We start from the raw sequence: 12,385 nt of genomic DNA on the forward strand, positions 1-12,385 counted from the left end.
TCCATATTTCTCTCTCGCCATATGTCTTTTAATTCCAATTCATCCTTCAAGTCAAAAAAGGTTTTAGGCAGTGTTGAATTAAGTGTTTTACAAGAACCTTTCTTATCTTTTCTTGAATCTAAAACACCATTCCAATCCCCCATCATAATAACTGATTTATAATCCAATTGGTTTAGTTTCCGATATAACAATTTATAAAACTGTTTCTGCTGTTGATTTGGGGTGTATAATCCAATAATAAGACATTTCTTTCCATTCAATAATATTTCAACAAAAACATATCTTCCTTCTGAATCAGCATCAATCAATTTGGGTTGAAAGTCTTTCCTGATATAAACAACTACTCCACCTCTTTTCTGCGGCGCAGGTGCCATAAAATGTATACCCAACCGTGAGTTAGACAAATATTTTTGATCTTTAGCTGTAATATGAGTTTCTTGTAAACAAACAACATCATTTTTATGTTGTTTCAGATAGTAGAATATCTTTTTTCTTTTCTGTGGAGAATTCAAACCATTAACATTCCAAGTCAGGAACCTTGCCATCTTTAGTGGCAGCGAGCCTCTGGAACGCTCCTTGTAAATCAGCTACTACTGATTCCTTCGGCCTCGCCCCTCCCACTGGCTCCAAGATGACTTGCTGTGCAACGGGTACATCCACTTTTTGTTGCTCTCTTTCTTTACGTTTATGAGCTGCACGGGTCATTCTTTGTGATTTGGGATCTTCTCTAATTTCCATCAACTGTTGCTTAACTTGCTCTTGATCTTGTATTTCTATGAAACTTGATGACAATATAGCTCCTTCAGCCACTTTATCTTCACCAGTTCTTTCCTTCCTGGTACCTTGTGGAGATGATGGAGAACCTGCTTTCAAAATTGAAGTATAAAAATCTTTTGCCTTTACAATGGTGTTGAGCCTATAGCATATTCCCATATAATTTACCATAATACCAGCAGGTATCTCCCATCTGAATTGAATTTGTCGCTTTTTCAACTCTTCAGCCAGGAAGGCGAAATCCTTCCTTCTTCTGAGTATTTTGGGTGGTATCTCCTTTAAAATTATAACATCTTGTCCTGATATTTGAAATTTTTGATTGTAAAAAGCTTGAATAATTTGATTACGGATTGATTTTCTGGAAAAATAGATGACAACATCTCTTGGAAGGTTTCTCTGTCTTGCAATCCATGAATTGACTCTGAAAATTTTTTCCATTTCTCTTATTATTTCATCAGGTTGGCAGGATAAAACCAAGGCCAGATCTGCTGCAATCTCCTCCTCTAGTTTCTCTTGAGCATTTTCTCTCAGCCCCCTTATTCTCAAAGCATATTCCATTTCTCTGTATTGTGACAAAATGACCTCATTTTGAGTTAAATCCACTGCCTCCTCCACTTTCCCCAATCTAAGTTCCATACTTTCGACATGCTCCTCCACTTCCTCCACCCGTCCTTCTATACGTTCTACATGAACTGCCAGACCTTGCAGTGCAAACACTATGTCATCTCTCATCTCTGTATTCTTCTCTTCAAGTTTCTCTTCAAGTTTCTTTTCAAACATGTCCTCCATTTCCATTCTAATCTGTCTAGCATTGTCCTTTAATGCATCTTGAATATCTTTCAGTGTAAGTGCTGGGATTGGGGGGGAGGGCGGAGGAGTCTTAGGTTTTGGCTGCTGTGGTGTTTGAACAGCTGGAGAGGAGATTGTGCTTTTCTGAGGAACAAAAGTTCCCACATGCTTAGAAGCCATTTTACCTCTCTCCTTCTTCTCTTATACTTTCGTTTATAAACATAAAATCTTGTAAAGGTCATATAAAAGTCTTATAAAGTCTTGTAATCACCTCAAACAGTGATAGAAACAGAAGGCTTATCCAACCAGCTCAAAGTAACTAAATCTGTTACAATAATAATCCAAGAGAAAGTCTCCAGAAAGTGAAAGTCTCATATATTTTCAATTGAAAAAACAGAAACGCCCATCCGCAGCCATATTCTTCTTCTTCTTCCCGTTAACATTAATTCTTTAATTCTAGAGTTAAGGTTTCAGTCCAAACAATTTTAAATCCTCCTGGTAGGCTCTGTCTGCCTGTCAAATTCAACTCACGCTTTCCTGGAACAGCAGAGGCTGAATCCGCGTCTAGCTTCGTTTCAACGAAGGCAGCCTGAAGCACGGAGAAATCCCCGACTCCGGGGGAACTCACCTTAGCCCTCACCGCTGTCAAAATAAGAGGGCTAGGGAGCTCTACCCCTATCGGGGAAGCTCACCCCCTCCCCTTTGCCCGGGGAAGGGGATTCCGAGCCGCGGAACAGCTGTTCCTGCGGCTCTTACGTGTCTTCAGGGCGGACAGCTCACAAAGGAGCTGCCATCGGCGCCACGACTCAAACCGGAAGTCCAGCCCTTTTTTTTTTAAATTGTTCTCCTGTTACGCAAGAGACAGGAAGACCACAGCTTCTTACAAAATTTGTTAGTTTGGTGATCCAGGAGATTTGTGGTTGTAATTTTATTTGCTCTAGTAGACATAACTTGGGGAGTCTATCAGTCTCCATTTCATTGACTTTGCACCAGTAGTTATAAGCTCTAATTTTGGATAGAGCATGAATTGTATGAATTCCCAATTCAGCTCTAACTGCTGCAGCAGATGTTCTTGGATCTACACCCAGAATACATCTCAAATGCTGGGGCTGTGTTTGTTCTAAGACTGTGGTTGAGTAGAGACCGCAAACTTCTGCTCCATACAAGAGCATAGTGGTAACCTTAGCTTTATATACCTTAATTAATGGGACTAAGGACCCTGGGTAACTATGGTTCTTTAGTTTAAGGAATAGATTCAGGCGGGCTTTTGCTCTAAATGTACTTCATTGATGATGGCAAACCCAAGATCCAGTCTTGGAAAAAGTTATGCCCAGATATACAAAGGTGTTAACCTGTTCAATTGGTTCACCATCTAATTGCCACTTATGTCTCTGATGGTGTTGAATACAGTTGTAGATAAAATCTACCTTCTAGCAGTTACTGATAAAGATAGAGCTTCATTAGCCCACTGAAATTCTAGCTAGCTGTAAAACAACAAGAGGAAACTCATCAATCAAATAGGTGGAAAATAAGGGGGAAATAGTATGAGAAATATATGTATCCTTTATTATACCAAAAGACCCAATGCACTCTGAAGGAATCAATAATAATAATAATAATAATAATAATAATAATAATATGATAATAATGATGATGATGATGATGATGATGATGATGATGATGATTTTGCATGGGGTATTTGCATGGGGTATTTGCATGGGGTTTTGCATGGGGTATTTTTAGAGCAGGCCTGATTTTAGAACAGAAATTTGTGTATATTTATCGTGGTTTTTATTATCGCCTGTTCACCGCCCTGAGTCCCGTAAGGGAGATAGGGCGGTATATAAATTCAATAAATAATAATAATAATAATAATGATGTTGGAAGGGACTTTGAAGGTCATCTAGTCCAACCCCCTGCTCAGGCAGGAAACCCTATCTCATTTCAGACAAATGGCTGTCCAATCTCTTCTTAAAGACTTCCAGTGTTGGAGCATTCACAGCTTCTGCAGGCAGGTTGTTCCACTGATTAATTGTTCTAATTGTCAGGTAGTTTCTCCTTAGTTCTAGGTTGCTTCTCTCTTTGGTTAGTTTCCATCCGTTGCTTCTTGTCCTGCCTTCAGGCGCTTTGGAGAATAGCTTGACTCCCCCTTCTTTGTGGCAACCCCTGAGATATTGGAACACTGCTATCATGTCCCCCCTCATCCTTCTCTTCATTAAACTAGACATACACAATTCCAGCAACCGTTCCTTGTATGTTTTAGCCTCCAGTCCCCTAATCATCTTTGTTGCTCTTCTCTGTACTCTTTCTAGAGTCTCAACTTTTTTACATCGTGGTGACCAAAACTGGATGCAGTATTCCAAGTGTGGCCTTACTAAGGCATTGTAAAGTGGTATTAACACTTCACGTGATCTTGATTCTATCCCTCTGTTAATGCAGCCTAGCACTGTGTTGGCTTTTTTGGCAACTGCAGCACACTGCTGGCTCATATTTAAGTGATTGTCCACTAGGACTCCAAGATCCCTCTCACAGTTACTACTATTGAGCAAGGTACCTCCTATACTATACCTGTGCATTTGGTTTTTCTTGCCTAAATGTAGAACCTTACTTTTTTCACCATTGAATTTCATTTTGTTAGATAGCGGCCCAGTGTTCAAGTCTGTCAAGATCCTTCTGTATCTTAAGCCTGTCTTCTGGAGTGTTGGCTATTCCTGCCAGCTTGGTGTCGTCTGCAAATTTGATGAGTTCCCCATCTATCCCCTCATCCAAATCATTGATGAAGATGTTGAAGAGCACTGGGCCCAGAACAGAGCCCTGGGGTACCCCACTACTCACTTCCCTCCATGTAGATGCAGTTCCATTGAGGACTACACGCTGAGTACGGCTGGTCAGCCAGCTACAAATCCATCTGGTGGTGATGCTGTCTAGCCCACATTTTTCTATCTTATCAAGTAGTAGGTTGTGAACTACTTTATCAAATGCCTTACTGAAGTCCAAATAAATTATATCCACAGCATTCTTCTGGCCCACTAATTTTGTCACTTGGTCAAAGAACGCGATAAGATTTGTCTGGCATGATCTGTTTTTGACAAGCCCATGTTGGCTTTTGGTAATGACTTTGTTTGCCTCTAGATGTTCGCTGATTCGTTGTTTGATTATCTTTTCCAGAATCTTCCCAGGTATTGAGGTCAGGCTCATAGGTCTGTAATTTTCTGGATCCATTTTTTTTCCTTTTTTGAAGATGGGAACTACATTAGCTCTTTTCCAGTCCTCTGGTAGTTCCCCAGTGCTCCATGATCTTTGAAGGATATAGTTCAGTGGTTCTGAGATCACATCTGCCAGTTCCTTGAGAACCTTGGGGTGTAATCCATCTGGTCCTGGTGATTTGAACTTATCTAGGCTGGACAGGTGCTCACTTACCATTTTCTTGCCAATCTTAACTTGTGTTTCTAATCTGTTTTTTACAGTACTGTTTTTGATAGGTTGGGCTGTTTTTTTCCCTTTGTGTAAAGATGGATGCAAAAAACGAGTTAAATAGTTCCGCTTTCTCCCTGTTGCTTGTCACCTTCATGCCACTTTCTCCCACTAATGGGCCAATCATTTCCTTGACTTTTTTCTTGTTTTTTACATGTTGAAAGAAGCTTTTTTTGTTATTTTTGACTTTTGTCGCAAGCCTTAGTTCATTTTGAGCCTTAGCTTTCCTCACTTCATCTTTGCAGGCTCTGGCTATTTGCTGATATTCTGTCTTAGTTATGTGCCCCTCTTTCCACTTGTTATACTTGTCTTTTTTGTCTTTCAATTTATCAGAGAGTTCTTTATGCAGCCATGCTGGTTTCTTTTGAGAGCTGTTATTTTTCTTCTTCGTTGGTATTGTGCTAGACTGGGCTTTTATTATCTCACTTTTCAAAATTTCCCAAGCTTCTTGAGTTGTTTTCCCCTTGAAGATTCTCATCCATGGAATCCTTCCCAAGCTCTAAGTTTACTGAAATTAGCTCTCTTGAAGTCCAAGACTCTAGTTTGACTGTGTTCTATTGCTTGTGCTTCCATAATGTTGAATTCCAATATTGCATGATCACTTCCTCCCAAGGTTCCTATGGCTTCAACACCTTCTATCATTTCATCCCTGTTAGTGAGAATTAGGTCCAATATGGCTAATCCCCTAGTTCCCTTCTCTACTTTTTGGGAGACAAAGTTATCTGCTAGGTTTGTCAGGAACCTGTTTGATCTTCCACTTGGTGCAGAGTTTGTCTCCCAGTTGATGTCAGGGTAATTAAAGTCCCCCATTACTATTGTGATGTGCTTCCTACATACCTTAATTAACTGACTAGCAAAAAGTTCATCTATTTCCTCTGTTTGGTTGGGTGGCCTATAGTATACACCTATGGCAATGTCATTTTTCCCCCTTTTATATTTACCCAAATGCATTCAAGGCAGTTTTCATCATTGTTGTGATCTAATTCTGTAGAGATGTAGTTATTTCTTATATAGAAAGCAACTCCACCTCCTCTTTTATTTGGTCTGTTTCTTTTAAATAATTTAAATCCCTCTAGCTGTGTGTTCCATTTGTGGGTTTCATCCCACCAAGTTTCCGTAATGGCAACAATATCATATCTGCCCTCATTTACCTGAATTTCTAATTCACCCTGTTTATTGCTCATTGGTGTATAGGCATTTGAGTCCTTTTTGATTGACCCTGTGTTTACTTTCTACATAACCTGTGTGGTGCCTGAGTTCCCCTATTTTCTTATCACCTGTTTGATTAGTGCACTTGGTGTGGCACTCACTATTAAAAGCTTGATTTGCTTGACAGGTTGATATTCTTGTCCACACACACCCCTATGTTACATGCACTGATAACCCAATAATTTTTACATTGCCGGGGACAGGAATGTTCTGTATCAATTAACTCACTGTCCCCGTTGTTTTAGTTTAAATATTTCTCCAGAAAATCTGTGAATTTATTGCCAAGTACCTCAGTCCCCTTTTTTTGATGGATGCAAACCATCTCTTTTGTACACTTTTTCATTAGCCCAGCTGCAGATATCGAGACTAATATAACCAAAGCCTTCCCCTTTACACCACTCCTTTAGCCACATGTTGAATTCTGCTATACGCTGGCCTTTTCCATTTTGTTCCTTATACACTGGTAAAACCTCTGAAAAAGTAAGCCTACAGCCTATCCTGCTAAGTTCCTGCCCCAAGCTCTGGAAATCATTAGAGCAAGGGTCCCCAACTCCCGGTCCGTGGACCAGTACCGGTCCGCGGCATGCCAGCAACTGGTCCGCACAAACAAGCAAAGACCCATCCACGAGATGCAGGCAGCATACAAAACCACACACCCTCCAGTCCGCGGAAAAACCTCTCTCCATGGAACCGGTCCCTGGTGCCTAAAAGGTTGGGAACCCCTGTTTAGAGGACTGAAAAAATAAAATACTATGTTTACAATTTATGAAACAAGCATATGCATGTTCTGTATTTTTAACATTTCTTATTTTTTTCTTTTTGCAGGGGATAAGTTATGGTTTCTCTGCATATGTTAATGCAGAGGTCCCAAACCCCCGGACCGCAGCCCACAACACTTGCCCACTATGCACTAAAACATTCATTAACACAGAGTTCCCCAACCTTTCTAGCTTTGTGGACTGGCAGGATGGGAGAGGGGATGCTTGTGCCATGAGCTGTTCACAACCGGGCTGCAGAAGCGGCGGGTGAACGCATGTGTGCATTGTCACTTGCACGCGCAGTGGGGAAGTGCATGTCCGTGCGCTCCATTTATGCAAGCGGCAGGTGTGTGTGCCCACTGCTTGCACAAATGAAGCTGCATGCGTACATGCATGCACTTGCCAACTGCTCCATCTCCTCTCCCACCCTGCCAGTCCACAAAGCTGGAAAGGTTGGGGAACTTTCTTTTTAATCGATTTTTAATTAGATGTATAACATGTTAGCATTTTATCTATTGTCAGCCGCCCTGAGTCCGCAAGGAGAAGGGCGGGATATAAATGTAATTAAATAAATAAATAAATAAATAAATAAATAAATAAACTCTATATTAGTGAATGTTTTAGGCGTATTTGAAATTTGTTTCATATATTGTAAACATGTAACTTCATTTTTTTCATGCCCCTGAAAAACAGGTACATGAACAGAAAACCGAGTGCCTCAACACCATTGGACGAAACCTGACTGACACTTTGGAACACACGGTCAACAGAAAACCTGTCAAACACAATGCCCTACAAAAGAAACTCACAGCAATCATCCCAAAGCCATAAGATGACAACTCCAACTTGTGGGTCAAAAATCTATCCAGCAGACCTCTGTCAGATGATGAAAAGGCCGTCCTCACACAGGGCTTCAATTTCAACCACAAGGATGTGGACCCGGTCAATTTCCTAGTCAACTTCGAATCCATACTGTAAGCAAACAACCTCTGTAATGAGACATAAGTGGACATCAGGCAGAGAATCATCCCCAACATCCAACGAAGCAAACACAACAAAACATTCAACCACAAGCAGAGGAAGGCGTTAAAGAAACTGAGACAAGATGAAAACATTGTCATCCTACCGACAAAGGCAGACTGATGTTGATAATGGACAAAACCAATTAAATCAACAAAGCTGAAGATCTGCTGAATGACACCAATAATCAACATCCAGATAGTCAACAACAATCCAATGCACATCACCCAAATTGTGTCATACCACATAACCAGCCACAACATGGAAACAAACTTTGCCATATGTCAAAGGAATGTCAGAAATGGTGGTCAGAATTCTACAACCACTGGGAATAATGCTGGCTCACAAACCAACATCAACACTCCGACAAGAGCTGTCCAGAACCAAGGATAAAATACTGAAAGAAGAGAACAGCAATGTAATCTACAACAGGGGTCTTCAACCTTGGCAACTTTAAGATTTGTGGACTTCAATTCCCAAAATTCCTCAATCAGCCATGTTGGCTGGGGAATTCTTGTAGTTGAAGTTCACAAATCTTAAAGTTGCCAAGGTTGGAGACCCTTGATCTACAAGATCAAATGCAACAACTGCGACCGATTCTATGTCGGGCAAACAGGACAACTAAAAACAATCTACGAGCACTGACTAGCAGTCAACCGGCATGACCACAAATCTCTGATCTCAACCCTTGTTGGCACCAAGCAACTCCAGTTCAACTGGGACAGAACAAAAATCATTGGCTATGCCACCACATGCCACGCACACAAATTAGTTGAAGCCTGGTATTCAACAAATAGGTCGATCAACAAACATATCAATCTGGAACCAGCCTACAAGCCCATAAGAAGCTGGATCATTTGGATGACCAACAATGGCACCAACCACTTCCTCAGCTGGTGACCTTCACATGACATGACCAGCCAGTCACGCGACCAACAGACCACGTCACCACTTAGGATAGATAAAAGCAGAGGGAAACTGAGACAAGAAGCTTCAACCGAAGTCCCATTGAAGATGTTGCCCAACCTGGTGACAAAATGTTTGGAAGCCAAACAGCAAGCTCGGAGAATGAACCACCACCAATATCTACCACTTGAGCTACAAATATTTTCCATCATTTCAAAAACAGGTATTCTTTCAAAACCTGCTGGGTTTTTGATAGAATAAATAATATACTTTTTCTCATACCAGTTCTTTTTCTTTATTTTCTACCTGTTCTACAATGCATAAAAATCTGTGGGCATGATATCAAGAAATCTGTCATCTCAAACTGAAGCATGCAGACAGAGAAAATCTGTGAGGAATTTTATTATGTTAATATTTAGATATTTAATTGACCATTAAATCCCCAAATTGGACTCTAAAGGCAGCATACACAAATAATGCAGTTATAAATACAAATAAAAATATTGTAAAAATGACCATCTAGAGCAGTGGTTCTCAACCTGTGGGTCGGGACCCCATTTGGGGTCGATCGACCAAGCAAGGCTGTCCGCCATTTTTTTTGTCCGCCATTTTTTTCCCCTTTTCCGGCAGGTGCCTTACCTCCCTTGGGCTGGGCCAGCTGGTGGTCGGCCTGCTCCGTCTCTGCCGCTTGCCAGCTACGCCTCGGCCGGCGCAGGGGGCGGAACCACGCATGCATGGCGCTCCCGGGCAGGGAAAGTCCTCGACTTATGACTGGTTGGGTAGTCCTCGACTTACGACCGGTTTAGTCCCCGACTTACGACCGGTTTAGTCCTCGACTTACGACCAGTTTAGTCCTCGACTTACGACCGGTTGGGGTCGTGGCATTAAAAAGGTTGAGAACCACTGATCTAGAGCTTTCCAAAACATATCATTATATTTTCCTTTGTGCTTTTGTTTGGGGTGTGCTGAGAAAGGGATTATAGAAGACTAAAGGCAGCTGTCTCTAGATTTAGCACATCTCTATCTCAGTTCTTTTGGTAAAGAGTTGGGCAATTTTGGGGTAACCAGTACCCACATATAGCATTTGGGAGGAGTCTGAGAATGTAAAAAGGGCATGGTCACCTCAAATAATTTGGTTGTAGAAAGAGTTAGGATTTTGCTTTGTTTTTAATTGGTGACATGCCTATTTTAGGCCTTGTATTACTGTTTTATCTATTTCTCAATCCAAAATTGCAGAAAACTGGTGTAGATTTAAACAATTGTAATTTGTGGGGGCTCAAGGACCACAAAAATGGGAGTTGGGAGTTTCTTGGGTGCTGGGGCCATAGGATTCCTATCCCTGCTTTAGGATATGGTGCTTGCATGTCTATTACTGTAATTGATGATTGGCGCTTCAGGCTTGCATCCATCACTGGCCAAATATTTTCATATATATAAATATAAGAAAAATGAACACCAGGATAAAAATAAACAGGACCGTTTAATATAAACAAGCCTGTGAGTAAAAAAGTTACTTACTGAGCTTTCATCAGCCAAACTACTGACGTCATCAGAGTTAGAATGCTAGGTGATTAGGGAGCTTGCCTATGTTATGTGCTCCTGGCTACTTTCCTTCGTGACCAGAGGCAAGCTCGCCTGACCAATAACCAGCCAAGACACAGTGAAGGCCTTTTGTTTCGTTTATTGCAATAAGCGGGGAGAGAAGCTATCAAAGCTTGGTTCTCTCCAAAGTTTTAACCCACAATATCTCCTTCTTTTATTCATCCCTATCACCGGCCGCTACATCNTGATGACATATTAAATCATATTCACATATACAATAAGAAAAATTAGACATTTAAATTATTTTAAACTCAGTAGATATTTATGTCCCCATTTTAAACAATAAGTTCTTTTCCTGCTTTTCAATTCAGTGTGCCTTTTCTCTTATCTTATTCAGCTTATTTTCCTATTCTCCTATTCTCTGTCTTTCCTGGATAGCCATTTCCTATATATTTTTATGGCTTCTCTTCTTCCTTTCTCAGACCCAGCTATTTTTGCCTACATATTTCCTTTACATCCTTTCTTTATGTTATCTCTTCCTGACTCTCACCATTTGTTTCTATTTAATTAGTTTCCATTGTTTTGTAGGTTTAACTGACTCTGAAGATTTATCATATTGATGCATATTTATCAATCCCCCCTGTATTTCTATATACTCTGATGAATCTTCATTTTTGCCTATATTAGATAACATAAATTGAATCTGTACATCTTTTCCAGAGATGTTTTTCGCTACTGACCCCAATGTTTTGGTGCAAAATGAAATACAGCAGGGTAAACATTGAAGACAGACACAACACATAATACCTATCACAACTATAAACACTAGTCCTATAAATATTTGTTTTAACCATCCAAAATTGGGAAGCCAATTTGTTAACCAGCTCCAATCACCCCACATATTTTCATACTTTTGTTCAGGAGCTTTGGCCACAGTCCTGATTCCTTTTGCAATGTCCATCACTGCTTCATGATTGTCATCTACCTTTAAATCCCACAAACAATTTTTTACCTTTATTTCCCAGGCTGTTCTGGTGTGTTGTCTTCAGTAATATTAGAAGTAGAATCCACCCCTCATGATTATTACACAGTATTTCACACCCACAAATTGATCCACAATTACAACAGTAATAACAGCTACAACAATCACAGTGACAATAACAAAAGATATACATTTACCACCTAATTCTTACAATGTACAATTCTACATTTTCAGTTTCTAATGGTATGACTTCTGTCTTAGTTATTCATTTTATTTGTAACAAACCACTTTTACTTCTCTGATGAGTCACCACCAACATTTTTGTTCTTCATCTGGGGTCACCTGAAATTCTAATAGAGATATTCAAAATAGGTAGGGGTTCTGGTCCACTACCCATTCAAGTCCTTTTAAACGTGGCTTTCAGTCCTTGTTCTGGAATAACCGTCCACCCTCTTTCAGGTCCAGTCACCACCTTTGCTCGTGTGTAGTGAGTCCAACCCGTCTCAGCCCTCCGGACAGCAGATTCAATATAAGGAACTTCCTTTCTTTGGTTGTAGAAGTTCCTCCTTCCATTTGCAAATCAGCACCCACTGTCCCGGCTGGATCTTATGGACTGGAAATTCCAAAGGAGTTGTTCATGCCACCAAGCCTTCCTGTCAAAGAGAAGACAGAGACCCCAGTACTTGTTCTACATTTAGCTATTTGTCTCCCTCCTTTGGGAGCCTTAACCCTTTATATTTATTTATTTATTTATTTATTATTTGAATTTATATCCCGCCCTTCTCCTTGCGGACTCAGGGCGGCTGACAATCAATTAAAAACACCACTAACAATCACAAGTTAAAATTAATTAAAATGAAATATTTAAATTGTCTAATTAAAAAGTAATTAAAAACCCCTCTAAAAACCCCTCTTAAAAATTATCCTAGGC

This window comes from Protobothrops mucrosquamatus, unplaced genomic scaffold, assembly GCF_001527695.2.
Source record: "Protobothrops mucrosquamatus isolate PMUCROS unplaced genomic scaffold, P.Mucros_1.0 scaffold1632, whole genome shotgun sequence".
Lineage (NCBI taxonomy): Eukaryota > Metazoa > Chordata > Lepidosauria > Squamata > Viperidae > Protobothrops > Protobothrops mucrosquamatus.